At 36.9% G+C, this 17,719-nt stretch overlaps 1 protein-coding gene and 1 pseudogene across 3 annotated transcripts in view; both read left to right on the top strand.

The window, feature by feature from the left end:
• The window catches only part of MACROD2 (mono-ADP ribosylhydrolase 2), a 1,752,897-nt gene that overhangs the window by 1,568,069 nt on the left and 167,109 nt on the right, over positions 1 to 17,719 (top strand). The gene's annotated exons all lie outside the window — the stretch shown is intronic.
• LOC118610447 lies at positions 1,033 to 1,151 on the top strand (annotated as a pseudogene).

Genomic DNA, 17,719 nt, shown 5'->3' on the forward strand with positions numbered 1-17,719 from the left:
GTTTTTTCGTCCTTATAAAGTATTTTTTCCAAATGGAAAAAAAACTTCTGAATTCTGTTGAAATATTAACCTTTAAAAAATTTTCATAGCATTATAAAACCTCATATTTGTATTTCACTTTTAAGTTTCTCAAAGCATTTCACCCTTGTGATCTCATTGTATCCTCACATTATTCTGGTAAGACGGAATGGCTTTATCTGCGTTTACATGTTAGGCCTTCATTATGGGGTGCCCACAATGCTATGAGAAAGAGAATAAGATGAACAAAAGTTGATATGTGAGAACAGAAGGAATATAAAGGCAGAGGAAGATCAAAAGCTGTGTCTATGGGAATATGAACAGATTTTATGATCTTTTCAGGTGTCAGGAACTAGTCCGGATGGTGGGTAGGGGGACCAATATGAGGAGGCAGGCATAGAATGATTATGGAAGGCCTAAATAGTGATTCTTAACCAGGTTCTGATAACAGTTGCTTAGGAAGAGGTAATATGTCATATGTCCAGCTGGATGTTCAGCCCTAGAAAATAGAGATTGTAAGAATTAAGCAAGTGGGTTCAGTTCTAATACCATTGCCTCCAGTATAGCAGTGTTATTTGGGCTAAATACAAAGAGAAAAAATAGAAAGCCAAGATCAAGAGTAGAGAAATTAACAGAAATTATGCAAACATGTTAGGTGCAATTGAGGGAGGAGGTCAAAAAGGCACTGGACACTAGAGACCCAAGAGAAAAGTCAATGATAATAAACACCTGAAGCAAGACTCTATTTCCGGATCCATGGAAACAAATCCAGCTTGACAGTGATGCAAAACAAGTTTTGACGCTTCCTTGATACTTCCTCTAAGTATTAAGGACCATTGTCTGGGTGGGTTTTATGGCTTACTGCTTTTAGTAGAGCTAAATCTGCAGGTTCCTGGCACTCATTTGGGATGCCTAGGACATACACTGGCGGAGGCATTGAGAAGGTTGAAACATTAAGAATTATAAAATTTGAGAGTCATTAGGCCCTTAGGAGCTTTAAATTTAACCCCTTTTGTCTACAGCCATGCCACCCTGAACAAGCCCGATCCTGTCTGATCTCAGAAACTAAGCAGCGTCAGGCCTGGTTAGTACTTGGATGGGAGACCACCTAGGAAGACCAGGTGCTATAGGTGTAAAAAAAAAAAAAAAAAGGTAAATTTAGCCCCTTTTATTTCAAAGATGAGAAAACAGAAGTTCTGAGTGTGTCTGTGATTTGTTAATAAACAAGACCCTGAATCTATGATCCCAAAATCCAGAGACTTTTTAAAAAAAATCCAGATAAATTTACGCTTTTTTTTTCTTTTTTTTTTCTTTTTTTTTGACCTATGGAAGACACCAAAGAAATTGGCCAATCCTAGTACAAGAATGTAAATATTTTTTTCTTTCCTTCTAAGTTCATTGGCTGGTCTAATAATCAGATCGACATGAGAAAATAAACTTAATTATGTATGTACAGGGGCCCCATAAGAATATAAGACCCAAAAGCAATCAGGCAAAAAAGACTTATATGCCATCCTGAGCTAAGCAGAAAGGGTAGGAGTCTGCAACTTTATAGGAGAGGAAGACAATTTCCAGGATAATCTGAAGAGCAAATGTTTGGGAAACAAACATTTACATGCTGTGCAGACACAACAGAGCACATGGAGGACTTTGATCTCCAGGCCCTGCCTAGCTCTCCCTCCAGTTTAGCACAACTAATCCATAATTTTATAGGTTATTTCTGGCGTTGCTGGTGAGAGTTGTTTTTTGTTTTTGTTTGTTTGTTTGTTTGTTTGTTTGTTTTCTGGACCAGGACCTCTATCTAACTTATTTTAGGCAGTTAAGGGGGAGGTAAAAGTATTTCCTGAATATACTGGGTCTTGATTATCTTCAGCTCAAAATATTCCACATGCCAAAGTGGCACATTTTAGGAATGCTTATTCTGAACCCCTTCATTAGTTTACTCCGTCTCAATTTCTCTTGCTTCTCACATTAACAGCAAAACAGAAATACACCCCCAAAATCATTATGTTGGTTGCCTTATTATCTTGAACATCATAAATAATTCTTGTTTTAAAATTGTTACTCATTTTTAATCCTTGCATGAAAGAGAGGGTTGTTTAGAGATAGATAGAAGATAGATAGATGATAAATAGATGATAGATAGATAGATAGATAGATAGATAGATAGATAGATAGATAATAGACAGACAGACAACCTTCAGCTATAAGTGGTTGGACGGACTGCACATCTCAAGCTTGTATAGGGCGTGTAATACTCTCCACCTCCTTTGCCTCCGGTATTTGCTTCATTTCTTAAGAAATCAACATCTAACCTTGCTTAATAATTTAGATAATTTATTTTTGAATTTGAAGATCAATTGCCCAAAAGAATCTGACTAGTGATGAACTATATTATGAAGCAGAATTATTTAGTGGGATATGCATCAGGAAAGGCAGGAAACAGAGAACTAGATTTTAATCTCCGTACCATCTGATGCCACTGAACTCATTGTTTAACCTTCCTATGCTACACTCACCATATGTATAAAATAAATAAATGGGTGGTATTTTATATTGGTGCAGCTACTATAGAAAACAGTATAGACATTGCTTTAAAAATTAAGAATAGAACTACCATATGCTCTAGCATTTCCTCTTCTGGGTATTTATCTGAAGAATATGAAAATACTATTTCAAAAAGATATATGTGCCCCTATGTTCATTGCAGCATTATTTACAATAGGTAAGATATAAAAACAACTTAAGTGTCCATCAACAGGTGAATGGATAAAGAAGATGTGGTACACACACACACACACACACACACACACACACAATGAAATACTCTAAGTCACAAAAAGATCAAAAATTGCCAATTGCAGCAACATGGATGGATCTTGACTGTATTATGCTAAATGAAATAAGTCAGATGTCAGATGGGAAAGGACAAAAATCATTTGATTTCACTCATAATTGGAATATAAAACAAAAAAAACAATAAACAAACAAAACAAAACAAAAACAAACTCATAGAAACACACAATAGAATGGTGTTTAGCAGAAGAGGAGGAGAATGGGGGAAGGGTGAATTGAGTAATGGGGTCCACTAGATATCTGGTGATGAGCACACATACAGATATTGAATTATAATGTTGTACACCTGAAATTTATATAATGTTAGTAACCAATGTTCCTTGATTTAAAAAAAGAAAAGAAAAGAAAGAAAAGAAAAGAAAAAAGAAATGTGGCATTTATCATACCTGGCCTCTGGACACCATAAGTGTCATAGTGAAATAAAACAAAATAATGGACATGAAAAATGTTTTGACAATGAGACGAGATTTTATGCCGATGCCAGCTGGCATTATTATTGTGCACTTATCATCATCATTTAATAATCCTACAAAGTGAGATTAGTTTAAAACAAGTTCAAAGAAGACAAGGCTTATTTCTAGTAGTTGACTATAATTTGTTACTTAGGTAAAATCCAATTACTGCTCTTCCTAAAAGTACAGTTTGAGCAGAGTAACATTTTTCATGTAGTTTATACCAATTCATGTTTGTGCGTTGGTATAGTTATGTTAATTTTATGTGAATTTTCCCTCCAGTGCTTTTGCTTTGGAAACAGAATAATAAAATGACTTCTGTTAAATAAATAGGCTTGTTCACAATAACTGATACTTAAGTGAATTTATGCAGGAGGTATTTGGGTGTTGCAGACAAAGTTAACTAGCTGAAAATCCATTAACTGCAAGGCTCCAGATGGATATTTAGGATAATTTCTGAAGTACAAATGTAAAAGTCATGGTAGAATTTTCTTTGGCATATGCATACAACTTCTACCACGGGCCCATTTAAAAAATCAATATCATGATAACATCAAAGAGAAAATAACAAAGCATTATGTGCATGATCAGAAAGCCGCAGCCGAAAGTCCAGCCTCTCCAGACAAATGAAAGATATGTAATTAGTGCCTGTAATTTTCTTTGCTCCCTGACACCCTGAATTTTATGGCATATCGTGCTATAACCTATATGAATTAGACATCAGTAATGACTGAGGTTTCATGGCATTGAAGTAAGAATGTGAAGGGTCTACTTTCACTATTCACTGGTCTCCTCTCCTGCTTTATGTGTATAATCTTGACCCCATTTTTCACAACCCACTTCATTGGGGTATTTTCTTTGGCCAACCATCAGTCTACTATCCTCTGCCATCTGCCTGTAGATATTTGAGTGATAAAAATGTACATTGCTTAGAAAGAAAAACTTACATTGTTTAAGAAAAAAACTGAATAGGAGCAGAAGCCTAGAACATATAGACCTTTTGCTAGTGCTGCTAACAAAGGGAATGGCAGACTCACTCAATGAATCTATTGACCAAGACTGCATTTGGTGACATTCAAATCTCCTGTGTGGAGCTGATCTGCCAAGAGTTATGAGAGACACTAGGATAGTGTCATCACAAGGTCCTTGTAATCAGGAAACTTATAAGCCAGTTGGAAAATAGGATATTCATATGAAATATTATCATCAGTCTACCAAACATCCCTCTTTCCCCTGGGTCTCTATAATTGCTAACATTTATTGAGCCTTCGCTGTGTGCTTAGCTTAGCACTTAATACAGATGATTATTTATTCTTTGCTGGAGTTTTGTGAGAGAGATGAAAGCATAATCCCCATTTTATGCATATGAAAACTGAGCTTTAGTAAATTTAAGTAGCTTGCCCAGGATCATGCAGCTAGAAAGTGGTAACAGCAGGATTTGTAAGCAAGCTCTGAGTCTGCACTGTCTACCAGGCATTGTACTATCTGTGTAAGGGCTCTTCTCCTCTGTACAAGAAAATCTTCTAGAAAACAGGAAAATTTCTGTCTTACCCATCCTGTGTCCTCCATAATCCCTGATATTATTTTCAGAATTAATATATGCTTTTAACTCAATATTTAGTGAGAGCCAGCTCCATATCGATACATAATGACATGTAAAAGGATACAAAAAACTACAAGGCAGTGCAAAAATGCCTCATGAATGGGCCAGGATACATATTAGCAGCATATTTTCTTATCAGAAATAGCATGATGAATAAGATTTTTTATAGAGAGCATTAAAGTATATTACAGGAAACTTATGACAACATCATCAATTAGTTATTTTGATAATTACCTAGAACATTAGGGAGACCACACTTAAGGGCACTCATTTATACTGCAGTATAATCAGCTAGTAAAACTGATTTTTACTAGTCAAAGTCAAGTTTGGGGGTTGTACTGGGTTAAATAATATCCTTGTAAAATTCATGTCTACCTGGAACCTCAAAATGTGACTTCTTTTGGAATAGGGTGTTTGCAGATGTAATTGCTTAAATTAAGATAAACTCATACTGAATTAGATAGAACTGGTGCTAGATCTAGTGAAAGGTGTTCATGTAAGAAGGCTGCATAAAGACCATGTGAAGTGCTATTGACAACCTGCATAAGAAGAATGCCCACGGGCGGGAGATACTTGTTAAAAATGCTGATTCCCGGAACCCCTCCAAACTTACAAATTATGATATCCATGAGGGAGGTCAAGAATCAACAATTTTACCTGGAGGTTTTATGTTTATTAAAGCTTGGAAACTGACTTTTGGAGTTGTGAAGATGTATGAAGTATAAGAACTCGCTCTACTGGATGTACTTCTTGGAGAAGGAGCTGAGTTATGTAAGATAACATAACAAGGGATACTCTTACTTGTGGCAAAACCTCACTGTAGATATGCAGAGCAGTAGAAGCCATTGTGAATGGGAGTGTATTAGTAAGTATATTACAAATTCACGTAATTTTATTTTTGCTTTCCATTGCAGTATACACTGAACACCCTGGAGATATTCAGTAACAGTTTTTCATGCAGACTGAATCAAACTTTATTAAGAGTGACAGTTACTACTTATTCAATAGTTACGCTGTGATAATTACCTCACACACATCATCCCATTGAATATTCTAGATGACCCTGTGGTATTAGTCTATTATTAGTCCTATTTTGCTGGTGAAAATACTAAGAACAGAGCAGTTAAACAATTCACTGGAAGTGACAAAGTAAGTAAGTGGCCAAATTCACTTACAAAGTCTGAATTTAAGCTTATATGATTTATTCTTTCCCATTCTATCATGGTCTCCCAAATAGAGCACCTTTCTTGTTAAAGCCATGTGGCTTGTCTAAAACTGAATCTTTTAACATTGACTGGCTGAACTTGAAGTCACTGGGTAGACATGCCATCTCTTCCAGGAGACCCAATTTTACACAAATATTTAGAGAAAGAAACATCTTTATTCTAAAATAGGCATGAATATATAATTGAGTAGAATTTTTTTAAACTGAATATGATTTTAGATAAAAGATGTATATTTAAGGGAACTTTGCAATTGACCAGAATTTCTCGGGCAATTATCAGTGAGCTGGAATATGTGAGAATCCTCATTTAGAACTCTCAGCATTCCAGGCTACTTATCGGTAAATATTGTGAAGTAATTTCATAGACACCCTCACAAGTTTTGTCTTACACTAGACCTCCTGGGATGTGATGAACCTTTTATTCATTTGCTTTAATTAGTCCTTTTCAATTTATTTCTACATTACTTTGCCTCTCCAGTATATTCTGAAAAATGGAGGCATTTATACAAATTTATTTACTTGATGGAGCAACAATTTTCTCTAATGTGAGCTCCCTGACTTTTATTCCTACTGCATTTTCCCAGTGGGTGACAAAAAGAGTATGGTTTTAGTCCATTTTGTCAAAGCAAAGTAATTTCCTGGTTGGGCACCAGAGAGAAAAAATAGTTTTTCCACTATTGAGCAGAATCGAGAGCACCATAACAAGTCTTATGTAAGTCCACGATCCACGCAGTCTGGAAGGGTACTATTAACCATTTCACCTTTGCTGGCTAGAGAAGAGGCGTGACGAAAGGTCAAAGTTTCTGACTCACATGGAAAGCATATAGGCTGCTGCATAACTAGATGGTATGGTGAACTAATATGATAGCAACAAGATACTCAACAGATAGGGGAAATGTGTATGTATACACACACACACACACATATTTATATATGTGTATATATATATACACACAACACACACACACACACACACACACACACACATATATATATATAAAATTCCTTAAAAACTAGGACTTTTCTCAAAGTGGACCTCAACATAGTTGAAAATTTTGTGACTCTGAACCTGCAATTCCCCAAATATTTAACTTAGGAGTTAAGTACACTTTAAATAATTTATTTTCCAGAACATGTGTATATATTTCACATCTTAAAAATTATATTAAATAGCAAAATAGAATCTTGGTTAAAGTTTTCTAATGAACACATCATCAGGGGGTCTCTCTAAATACTTTTTTATATATGTTCACAAAATTAAATTTTGGCTCCTTAATCTTCCCAAAGGTATAACATAGAAAATTGTTTTTTTCTGTTGTTTGTTGTTGTTGTTGTTGTTTTAACAAATAAATCATCCAGTTAAGTTCATGGAACAAATTCATACTACAGTTCAGGTGGAAAGTTTAATCTGGATTTTGGCAATGTTACTTTAGGAATGTCTCTCTAAGCATTTGAGTAGTTACTCTAAATTGTGCAAATATGCCAATTAAACGTACTCATCTTTGTAGTTTGGGCACTTCCTCTCTTATTGAAAGATGGTTGGACAGACCATTTTTAGACACAGCATAAATGTCTGTGTCTAGTTGTTTTACTGATAAAAATGCAAACAAAGTCTTTATTTTTACTGGTTGTCAGTTTTGACCTGTAACTGGTATTGATAACATCAGTGAAAATCAATAGTACCTAAAGTGCCCTTTACAAAATTTTGCAGCACTTAGCATCACAGATGCTAGAGTAGAATCAAGTCTAGAAAATAAATTTTTAAAGGATTGCAGCAGTAAATTTTATATAACAAGGTTCAATATAATGCATGGAACATCTGTTGGCTATTTTCAGAAAGCTGTCATTCCATTACCTTCTATTAAAATAATCTTGGTGGATACCTGACTTTTATTCTTTTTTTTCCCATCTGCCCCCAGTGATTAAAAAGGTTGACATACAGTTAACTTTTCTATGTTCTAGTCTTGTCTTTCTTTTCCTTTTCCTTTCCTTTTTTGGGGGGTATATGGGGTGAGGTTTCTTATGGTTTTGTTTTGGATTGGTTGATTATTGTTTTGTGGTTTTGTTTTGTTTGCTTAAAAATGATAAAAAAAAGACTGTCTTACCAAAATTAAAATAATAATAGTTTTTTGCAGGTAGTGTTCTAAATGATCTGAGCTTACACATATAAAACCATATAACTTAAAGTCCAGCACAGAAATGTTCTACAACTGTTAGTCTCTTTTTGTCCCTTCCCTTCTTATGAGAAGATTTTGATATTTATAATTGATTTGGTTTTCATATGTAAAGTTTAGAAGACTGAACTATACCTTAATATTGTAGTATCTGAAAGATTAATATTTGTGGATGTTCAAATATTTTTATTTATGTTTAATAATTTTATATATATATAATATATGTCATGCAAATGTGCCTATATATATCAGACACACTGGGTCTCTCTATGTCTGTAAGTCATGATTTTCTGGGACTGGGGTTCTATTCCCCATGGAGGAATGGAACGGTATTTCAGGGAGGACTTGAAGCCTCCGTAAATCAGAGCTCAACTTCCTGGAGGATCAGTAAAGTTTGAGAGGAGAAATATGTTTTTATATACATACAAGCATGAACATTTAATACAGCCCACTAAACAAAGGACCATGTGACAGAACTCAAAATTGTATAAAATTTTGCAAGGGGCACTTTGGATTCTATCACAAGTCCCTGAGGGAGGCTTAACAATCCCCAGGAGTATTCCCTAATAAATATTTGACAAAACATTTAAATGATAAAACCACTGAAAGCTGAGTTCAATTTTTGAAATATGAAATGGGAACTAACCTTATTTACCTGTCAGGGTGATGGCAATGTGGTTTAGAAAGATATCAAGGAAGATGGAGATACCACAGAATGTCAGAGGGAGGAGAGTAAGGCTACTTCTTCCATAGGTAATCAGGGCCCAACACTTCTACCTTTTTATCAAATTGACTTTCTTTTGGAGGTTCCCAAGTCAGGGAGCTGTGCTAATCAGGTCATTCAAAGCCAAATTACTAGTCCAGGGGATGAGTACAATGGATGCCTTTTCTATACCCTTCTATTGGTTACATCGATTGCTAAGTGGAAAGATGAATAAAGCAAAAGATGGTGTCTCCCCCAGGAATGTATAGTCTAGTTGGATACATGTTCCTTTATCGGGCATTTAGAGAGAGTTTATATGAGATAGCTATAAGTAGATAAAAATACGAAGCAACAATCCACCATTTGGAGTAGATATTATATTCTAGAGGAGTTAAAGGGAGGATGGAGAGTGGCTGAGAGGAGGGTCATAGCTGAAATATTCTTTTTTCTTTCCTTTCTCTCTTTTGTACACTCCACAAAAACACTCACCCACACAGGTACCACACCTATATACAAGTCGCTCCTTTTACCACCCAGCCCTCAGGGGGCATTTTGGATAGAACCACCCTGGTTTGCTACTTTTTATTGTATGAGACATGAACCTAAGGACAATTACTCAAGAGTGATTGTTCTCTTGGGGTTTGTCTCTTGAACAAATATATATATATATATATATATATATATATATATATATATATATATATATTCTTTTTTGCAGAAATGGGAGAAACACCAGCTTGAGAAAAACAGCTTTTGTTCTGGCAAAATGCTCTTTCAGATGATATGTTAATAAGCTTCCTTTGAACTGTAAATGGTATGTGCTTGTATTTCAGGTGCTAATGGAAATGTTAGAAAATGAGAATGCTGGGGCCAGTTTTCACAGTTATGTGGTGGCTCTCATTCCACTGAGCATCATGACCAGGCTTCAGAGCCACCTCGTGACTTGGCATAACATTTCCACTTTGAGGAGAGATTTTTATTTCTCCTGGTGATGGCATCTTTAAAAAGTTGTGATTGGTTGGCTTTATAAAGCACTGTCATAAGAAGCAATGAATGATAATTCTTCCTTGAAATATTTAATTAGTGTGACCCCAAAAAAGTAATTATTAACTTTGGTAGCTGAACCACCACTGCAGATGTTTTAATCAAATAAAAGAAAAAGGAAACAGTGTTCTCAGAATCAGGAGTATGAAATATACAATAGGGGGTTGCAGCTGGGTTCTCTGGGTTTGACGTGAGTGCTGCATGAGTGCTTGATAAACAATAGCTTCATCACTGAAAGGGTAATTGTATGTCACAGGCTCAACTGTGAAGAAGAACTTTAAGTCAAAAGACCTATTTCTGGCACTGTCTTCTCTGTTTAAGGGAACTTAGGGCATCAGGTGAGTGATAGCAAAATGTAGGATGGAGCTATATGCCTTAAATGAGTTAGAAGCTGAATTATATTAAATTAACCTTTGATAGACTGGCTGCAAGGAGTAAATTGGTATTTAGCCAATTTTATTCTCACCTCTTGATTTGGGTTCTCCCTGAGCAGACTGTGAGGTAGGATTCAAATGCAAGTAAATTCTTTTGGGTAAAGAAGGGACAGAGAAGGCCAATATAGAACAAGCAATCAAGTTACCACTCTGAGGAACCAGAATTTTTCCCCCTAGAGAACTCTGCTTTTTATCCCTCCCAAAGGTGATGAAGTAGAGGTATTAAAACATTAACTCCTGTCAGCCTTTGGTTGAGAGCTGCTGGAGTGGGCTATTTTAATTCTCCAAATTCCCAGCTTACTAGAAACTTGGTCAGACTCTCCTAGCACTAAGAAAGCCACCAGGCAAAGAAATGCTGATGCTTGGCCGTTCTCTGGCTTCCCCTACTAAGCCATGAGGGGATATGAACAGGGCACCACAGTGCCTGTTATATATCCTGGCTACACAAACTCACTTTCTTTTTTATGGATTTTTAAAAAGGTATCTAAACAACTAATCTTTTACACCAAAGGGAATACATTACTCTTATACAAAAGGATATAGGTAGCACTAGAAACAAGAAATACATCTGCAGAAATGTATTTCCTTTCAGCTCTGGGTCACTTCAGCCATGAGGAGATAGACCTCACCTTGACTTGTTATGGCAGACATTACACAGTTGCCCACGAGCCCAGTTTCCCATCTTCAGAATCTAGTGCACAAAGAGCTTTGAGAGACTCATTTTCCAATGGTGAGTGGCAGATAGAGCCCTGTTCTCAACAAATGTACTATCACTTTATTTGGGATATATTTATAGTGTATGTTAACTTTTAATGTTTTCTTTTCTAAATGAGTCCTGGCCTCTTAATCATTGGCCATTCCAGGCACAGAATATGGTTGCTTCTCAACAAAGAGCTGGTAGCAGAGTTGGCTATTGGACAGACCTCAGGTAGCAGGCTTTATGTATGATTGGCTGCTGCCATTTTTATCACTGGAAATGATACAGAAAATGAGCATGAAAAGAAAGTCATTCAAGTTGCCAAAAACAGAGGGTTGTTGTCATAGGTGAAGTTTTTTGGGAAGCAGACTGAGAAAGAGATTTGTAAGTAGGAGGTTTATTGGATCAAGCTCTTGGAGATCTTCCTCATGGAGAGGGAGAGAAATGAGGGAAGCAGAGTTGATAAGAGGAAAAAGTGTAACCCACCAGGAGCGCCGAAGCTGGGGAGGTGTATTAGCTTGCCAGGTCAACCATAGCAAAGTAGCACAGACTGGGTGGCTTAAACAGCAAAAGTTTGTTTTCTTACAATATTGGAAGCTAGAAATCTGAGATCAAGGTGTCAGCAGAGTTGATCTCTTCTGAGGTCTCTCTCTTTGGCTTATAGATGGCTGTCTTCTCTCTGTGTGTTCAGGTGGTTTTTCCTCTACCCGTCTGCATCCTAATATACTCTTCATATGAGGACACCAGTCATATTGGATTGTGTCCCATCCTAATGATCTCATTTTAGCTTAATTACCTCTTTAAATGCCACAATTCCAAATATAATCATTCTGAGGTCCTGAGGGACATAGGAATTTGGGGAGGGGTAGGGAACAATTCAGCCCATAACTGATGGTCCTTCAAAGTTACATCTAATAGAGGGAAGGGGCCTGAGACTTTGGACTGCTGCATAAGTCCAAACAGAGAAAAGTAGGTTTGGAATATTTTCAGCCATCCTGCATTTTTTTCGCAGCTACCAGTCCTAGGGCAATTAACGTAGCCAAGATTATTCTGTGTTCAGTGACACTGGGAGAATGAATTCTGATAAATGTAATTTGCTTCTCTAATGACAAATAAAAACATTTCGAGATTTGGTGTGCATGCAAATACTGCTTTAACTAGGATGGATGGAGGGCCAGCCTGTGTTAAAAAAGCCTGATTGATGGGCAATAAGGGTGAAGTCGCGCCTTCCTGAAAGATGAACCAACAGTCTCACCAATGCACACTTGGATATTGAGTTATTTTCATAAAACTGGTTGCTGCTAAAAAATTAATTAAATTTCAGGGTTTAAATATCAATGTTGTAGAAGTATAGGTTTTGAGAGAGGTGGCAAACCAGCACCATTGAAGTTTGCTTGGTACCATGAGTAGATCAAGTTTAAATAGAGTAATGGAGATGAGGTCACTGCTGATGGACTAAAGATGACTGGATGCAGGCTGACTTTAGGAAGAAGGAGAGGGTCAGCAGGGGTGATGTGCTCTTTTCAGCAAAGAACAGTCCTCTTCAGAACTGTCACCCACTGGCACCTTCGGCAACGGGAAGAATGACTGCCCTAGTCTTAAAGGGTGAGGGCAGGTATGAGTAGCATACCACCACAACCTCTCCAATCGTGACAAGGGATTCTGTTCTTTACCTTTGACTGCCATTTTCCGCAAGATCATTTCTTTGGTTACAAGGGCATTGCAGCTTATGCTTGCCATGCTAACATCTAGAACTGCAGGTCTCAAGCCCTTGTGTGTGCCTGCATCTCTTCTTGCTAGACATATGGAACAACTTCAGGAACCTTGATGGATATGTCATTTGTGAGGTTGTCTATTTTGATCGTTATGCGACAGGCTTGGGAATTAACTTGTATGAATGAATCTCTAGATCAAATCAAAATAACTTGGTTCTTCAGAGACACGACCATTTTTTTTCTTATACAGTTGAAGAAAAGTCAAAAAGAACAATTTATCAAAACAAAACAAGAAGACTCTGACTTGTGCTTCCATGGTATAATGACCGATGAACTGAGTTTTCGAAAAGCCCCCCAAAATAAAAGATCCTTTTTATGCATACAGAAGCAATTTCACAGTGCAGAAATGCCCTTTTAGTGTTTATGGATTACAAATGATCTCCAACTCATCCAAACGTCTCTGAGAATTTGGAGAGAAAAAAATTCCTATTCTGTAATTTAGAGAATGAAATACTAACTCCTGTGGTGGAGTGCACAAATCTGAACATACTTAAGGACCAGAAGGATGATGTTTGGTGACATTTGACAGGGACATTAAAATATCAGAGCAAGAGACTCCTGTAAGGTTTTGTGAAATCTTTTTCATTGCTGCAGCCCAACTGTTAGTTTACCCTTTTTTCCCTTTCTTTCATTGGCTGATATGGTAAGAAAGAAAGAAAGGAAGAAAGGAAGGAAGGAAGGAAGGAAGGAAGGAAGGAAGGAAGGAAAGGAAGGAAGAAAGAAAGAAAGAAAAGAAGAGAAAGAAAGAAAGAAGAGAGAGGAGGAAGGAAGGAAGGAAGGAAGGAAGGAAGGAAGGAAGGAAGGAAGGAAGGAAGGAAGGAAGGAAGGAAGGAAGGAAGGAAAGAGAAAAACAGAACAAGAAAACTGCTTTATATGTAACATGGGCCAAATTTGTAAATGTCTTTTTTAAGACAGAATTCCTTAGCAATGTTGAAACTGCAGTAAAATCGCCACTCAGCATACCAGTCAGAAAAAGTGCTTCTAATGTTCACTATCTGGCTCATATTTTTCTTTGACCCTTTTTAAAAGACCAGGTAGAAATGAAGGACTCACCAAGTGAACGGTAATTATATCTATATGCCAATACTGTACTAAGTACTTCGGGTATCTTATGAATAACTTTATGAACAAACAACCAATATTTATGGAGAATTTACTGTATGTCAGATCCTTTTTCAAGCACTTTGCATAAAGTGTTTCACGTGGTCATTACAGCCAGCTGTGGCAGGTGGGAATCTAAGATTCTCCAAAGGTTCCCAATGTCTGGTGGACACATATCCTCTATGAGTTATTCAAACAATAACTTAGGTACTGTGGTACTGCTGTGAGAGGATTTTGCAGATGTAATTAAGGTCCCAAATCAGCTAGCTTTAACATAAGAGAGACTATCCAGGCGGGCCTGACCTTATCACAGGAGACATTTAAATCTGGACCTGGAGGTCAGATGTGGAGATCCAAAATTGAGAAGAATTTGAAATGTGTTTGCTGGCTTGAAGGCAAAGGTGGACATTTGGCAAGTCTTGCAACTGGCCTCTAAGAGCTGACAGTGACCCCTAGCTATAGCTGACAAGGAAATGGAGACCTCAGTCCTACAACTTCGAGGAATTAAATTCTGCCAACAAGAATGAGCTTAGCAGTCAGTTTCTCTCCACAGTATCTAGACAAGAATTTAGTCCAGCTGACACTTTGATTTCACCCTTATAATACCCTGAACAGAGAACCCAGTTGCACCATGCCAGACCTTTCACCTACCAACTTTGAGCTTAAACAAGTGTTGCTTTAAACCACAAAATTGTGGTAGCTTATTACACAGCACTAGAAAACTAATTTACCAAAGCCGACAAGGTCAGTGTCTCGATTTTAAAGGTAAGGTAAACTGAGGCTCAGAAAATTTAAGTGACCTGCTCAAGGTTACAGAGCTGGTATGTGGTCAAGTCCAGATTGAATTATAGATGGCTGGTTACATGTAGATGACTGGATATGGGAGGCAGGAGTCTAAGATGCCTCCAGACGCTACCCCCTTGTGTATATGCCTTGTCTATTTTCTCCCCTTGAGTAGGGTGGCACCTGTGAATATGGTGGGGTGATAGTCACTCAAATTATTGGGCAAAAGAGATTTTTATTGATGCAATTAAGGTATTTAATCAGCTGAGTTTATTAAAAGAGAGAGTGCCCTGGTGGGCTGACCTAATTAGGTGGGCTCTTAAAAGGAGCCTATAGGTCAGAGATGGTGAAAGTCATAGAGACACACTTGCTGGCCTGGAAAAAAAAGAAAGCATCCATGTCCTGAGCTACCTTTCAGAGGCCCCCAGCAAGATGGCCTCTAGAAGCTAAAAGCTGCCGCTGGTTGACAGCTAGAAAGAAAATGGGGACCTCAGTTCTACAACTGTAATGGACTGGATTCTGCCAACAACCTAAATGAGCTTAGAAGACCCCAAGCCCAGGTGAGAACTACAGTGCCACTAACACCTTGACTGCAGCCTTGAAGATCCTGAGCAGAGGGACTCAACTCCATTAGTCCCTATCTTTTCACACATGAAAACTATGAGATAATAAAACATTGTTTGTTTGTTTGTTTTTTAAGCCAGTAAATTTGTTATGCAGCAACAGAGAACTAATGCAGTGGGAGAAGGGCAGATTTCTCTCCTTTACTCCATTTTATGGCAGAGGAGGGCATCCCAGCTTTTTGTTTTTGTTCATTAGTCAATCACTAGTGACCTTATCTCTGTAACTCTATTTAACCTCGATTTACTCATGGCACCAAGCAAACTCCAATGGTGTTAGTTTTCTACCTTTCGCAAAACCTATACTTCTAGAACTTTGATACTTAAAACCTGAAATTTAATTAATTTATTAGCAGCAACCAGTTTTATGAAAATAACCCAATATCCAAGCGTGCATTGGTGAAGCTGTTGGTTTATCTTTTAGGAAGGCTGTGACTTCACCCTGTTGCCCAACAGGCTGGCTCTCCATCCATCCTAGTTAAAATGGTATTTGCATGCACACCAAATCTCTGAATGTTTTTGTTTGTCATTAGAGAAGCAAATTACATTTATCAGAACTCATTCATTCTCCCAGTGTAGCTGAACACAGAATAATCTTGACTACGTTAATTGCCTGTGAAAAAAATGCAGGATGGCTGAAAATATTCCAAACCTACTTCATTGTGTAACTCGCTTCAGGTGCAGTGAATATGATGCTAATAAGATTAATAGAGCTAATGTCATCATGTTTATGGGGCATAAACCCCCAACTGAGAATTAATGGAAATATTGGCGAAAGAAATATATCTTTACCCCTTAATGCTTTGATGGGTGAGCTACAGTTGACATCAGTGAAATATATGGAGAGATTGACTTTAGAAGGTCAGCTTTTAGAGGACTTTTTTGACCTATAAGTCAATGAAAATAGATTTTTGTTGTTGACCAACACAACTTGACAGGAGATTTTCAACTAAAATGAATTTTTATTAAAGCTTAACATACAGAAAAGAACATAGATCCTAAGTCACTGCTTGATAATTTTTTACAAAGTGAACACACTCATGGAGCCAGTGCTCAGATCAAATAAACAGCATTCCGGGTATCCCCCTCGTTCCCTTTCACCAGCCCTCACCCCAGAGTCATTGCTATACTAACTTCTGGTATCCTAGGTGATTTTGCCTATTTCTCTAATATTTGAACTTCTTAGAAATGGAATAATCCAGTATGTACTTTTTTCTTGATCTTGTACCCATAGATGATGATTTATTTACATAGCCTATTATTTTAGGCATTTAATTAGCTTCCAATTTGGAGATGTTACAGTAGTGCTATGAACATTGTGGTATGTATCTTTTTGTGAACTTCTGTTCATAGTCTTCTGGGTCTCTACCTAGGAGTAAAATTGCTGGGTCTTAGGTTATGTGCAAATTCAGCTAATTTAGTAGACACTGCCATATAATTTTCCAAAGTGGTTGCACCAAGTTTTACTTCTAAAAGCGTAATATGAAAGTTTTTGTTAATTCACATCCTTACCAATATTTACTATTATTTTTTTATTTAAAAAAAAAAGCTTTTAAAACTTTTAACACATTTTAGTTTACAGGTGGTATCATTGTTTCTATTGTCGAATTAATAAGCACCCTACATGAAAATATCAGGACTGGGCTCAAAAGCCATTGTACTCAGCATAGTATCATTGGATAAGCTGACAGGTGGTAAGAATAAATGACTCAGGCCTTTTATATAGCTCTTTTATATATTTCAAAAGCACCCAGGCTCCTCTATAATTCGGTTTTCAGATATTCTGGAAATCACGACAAAAATTCTACCTCCTAAAGAAGTTTGGTTCTAGAACTAAACACCCTTTAAAAATATCTGCCATATACTTATATTTTAGCCAAGTTTGTTTGCCTAAATATACACTCTACAAATATTTACAGAGCTCATATTATGAGTCAGGATATACACTATGCACTAGAGATAAAGATGAGCACCACCTAATTCTTCATAAGATTCCAGTTTAAGGTATAATGAGGACTACAGTTAAGCTGTTATTTCTTTGTGTTGCCTTTTGCATTAATTGCAATTATATTTTAGCCTGAAGACTTATCTAAGTTTACTGACAACTTGTTCATAAAAAAAAAAGTGAGTCATTTTAAGTATACAATGTTGCTCTAACTACAAAAGAATGGATGTACATTTGAGGAAGTTCACCAAGAATTTGGGCTAGGACCAAAAAAAGTTCATCTTGAAGG

This window comes from Rousettus aegyptiacus, unplaced genomic scaffold (assembly GCF_014176215.1).
Source record: "Rousettus aegyptiacus isolate mRouAeg1 unplaced genomic scaffold, mRouAeg1.p scaffold_m13_p_12, whole genome shotgun sequence".
Lineage (NCBI taxonomy): Eukaryota > Metazoa > Chordata > Mammalia > Chiroptera > Pteropodidae > Rousettus > Rousettus aegyptiacus.